The sequence below is a fragment of the Pseudophryne corroboree genome, chromosome 8 (assembly GCF_028390025.1).
Source record: "Pseudophryne corroboree isolate aPseCor3 chromosome 8, aPseCor3.hap2, whole genome shotgun sequence".
NCBI classification, from domain to species: Eukaryota; Metazoa; Chordata; class Amphibia; order Anura; family Myobatrachidae; genus Pseudophryne; species Pseudophryne corroboree.
In genome coordinates, this window is record NC_086451.1 from 222,301,111 (window position 1) to 222,303,632 (window position 2,522).

The 2,522-nt window shown below is 44.2% G+C and overlaps 1 pseudogene; it reads left to right on the plus strand.

Annotated features, from left to right (window-relative positions):
• Nucleotides 1-568: 568 nt before the first annotated feature.
• LOC134950047 (5S ribosomal RNA) lies at nt 569-690 on the plus strand (annotated as a pseudogene).
• The last annotated feature ends 1,832 nt before the right edge of the window (nt 691-2,522 follow it).

Genomic DNA, 2,522 nt, shown 5'->3' on the forward strand with positions numbered 1-2,522 from the left:
TATGTTTATATATGCAGCCTACTGTGATTTAGACCATTGAAATATACACTTGACTTTAGGTGAATTATCCACATAGGGCTAACCTAATTCTTTCAGGTTATTACACATATATGCCGTCATCAATCTCCAATAATAGGGGTAACTGCACTGTCTCTTTTATATATGGTGTTCCCATGTTTATAATACCGAGACTTCTAGTCACATGTGTTATGAAATTACCCTGCATATATTTAGGGTAATTTAGAATTTACTTACAATCAATAATTGAGTACTAGGACATTCTATATTATTATATCCAGTATTGGGTTGCATCCAAACGGACACGCCTATACAGATATACACCTACCATTGAATCAAATTGGTACTATTATACTTATGTCACTCCTTTTCATGGACTCTCAGCATTGATCCGGAAGATCAGTATGGGTGTATGACACACTGAATCACTATATTACCTCCGCCTAACATTGGTAGTAGATCCACCTTTGTGTTCCTTCCTACTTTTATCTTCAATTTCTTCTCTCAGTGATCTCTCATCAGTGATCCAAGAGTGACTGCGTCCTTAACCATCTACTATCATACCATGCTGAAGTAGATGCCCAATACCGTCCGATCATGGAAGCTAAACAGTGTTGGGCTTGGATAGTACTTTGATGGGAGACCACCTGGGAATACCAAGTTTAGTATAACCATGTATTAGTCCAAGACTCCATGCCTAACACTGGCAGCAGAATCACTGTTCATGGCTTTCTTCATTCTAAATAAGTCAGTTTGGTCTTTATTTACTCTTTTTTTGATTTGATACTTGACTATTGTTTGACAACACATGTGACTTCTCCGTGAGTCCATCTGTATTGACCACAAGGTCATTATTTGAATTATCAGCTTGAAGGTGAAGCGGCTTTGGTCCCCAAAGTTCAATTCATGAATGTATTTTGGTGATTGTATATGACCATTGCGACCCCAGACCAAAGTTTTTTAACACAAAATGTTGTTTGTTGTTTGTCAGGGAATTTTGGATACCTCAATTTTAAATGATATCTAATAACGTGTATGTTTTAAATTCTTTATCATATCCTGATTATTGTATATCAATCTCAAGAGTGCACCCACAAGAGTCTTGCTTTTTCTCTACCCTGTTCCAATATCTCACACAGATCCACCCGGTCCAGGCTCTCCACGTTTAACATCCTCCCTCCGCTCCGCTACTCGCTTTCCGCCAACTGATCTACAGCAGCGCCATGCGGCTCCGTTCCTCGACTACACAGCGGCAACGATGATAAATCGCACCAGGGTCGCTGCTCCCTGTGACCACACCTCCCAGCACAGCCGCCGCTGCTATAGCTACTACTGTCACTGTATAGGCCACTGACACCGGGGGGGAAGGCGCCACTGCTCCTGTGTAATGCAGATATCTCCCCGCCGGTGTACCCAGCACTGGCTGCTGTGTCCGGCTTGGGGAGGGGGTGGTCCTGGGAGGTTCCCAGCAGGTCTCTGGACTGCTCCAACCAGGTGCTGCTGGCTGCTGCCTTGCTGGGGGATGGGTGCTCTTAGTTTACCATGAAGTCATTCAAAATTAAAGTTATATGCACGGAAATACTTGAAATTCCGTAGCGAAGCACTGGTATTCAGCTAGTCAATATATATATATATATATATATATATATGTAACATTGTTTGATGTGAAACTATGTTTATCAACATTTCAGGGGCATATTAAGAGAGGAGGGGGCCCATGTGCAGTCTCCATTTGGGTCCTCACCTCTGTAGCTGGCAGCACAGTAGTCTCTGAGCACTAGGGTCACTACTAGGAATGTAGTGCGCATGTGCAGATCTCTGCAAAAATGGTGCAGTGCCCATTTTCCAAGTGATTTTCATTCTGTGCATGTGCAAAATGCTTGGAAAATGGGCGCGATTGCATTTTATCGGTCATTAGCAGCATTACTGCTGCTGACATAGGACTCCGGAGGGGTAAATATTCAAGAAATGGGTGCAGGGTGTGTGGTGTGGGGCCTGTGTGCACCACACACCATGGCCCTCATTCCGAGTTGATCGGTCGCAAGGCGAATTTAGCAGAGTTACACACGCTTAGTCTACGCCTACTGGGAGTGTATCTTAGCATCTTAAAAGTGCGAACGAAGTTTACGCAATATTGCGATCAAAAAAAACTTAGCAGTTTTAGAGTAGCTCCAGACTTACTCTGCCTGTGCGATCAGTTCAGTGCTTGTCGTTCCTGGTTTGACGTCACAAACACTCCCAGCGTTCGCCCAGACACTCCCCCGTTTCTCCGGCCACTCCTGCGTTTTTTCCGGAAACGGTAGCGTTTTCAGCCACACGCCCATAAAACGCCGTGTTTCCGCCCAGTAACACCCATTTCCTGTCAATCACACTACGTTCGCCGGTGCGAACAAAAAGCCGTGAGTAAAAATCCTTTCTTCATAGCAGAATTACTTAGCGCAGTCGCAGTGCGAACATTGCGCATGCGCTCTAAGCTGATTTTCACTGCGATGCGAAAAAAAAGA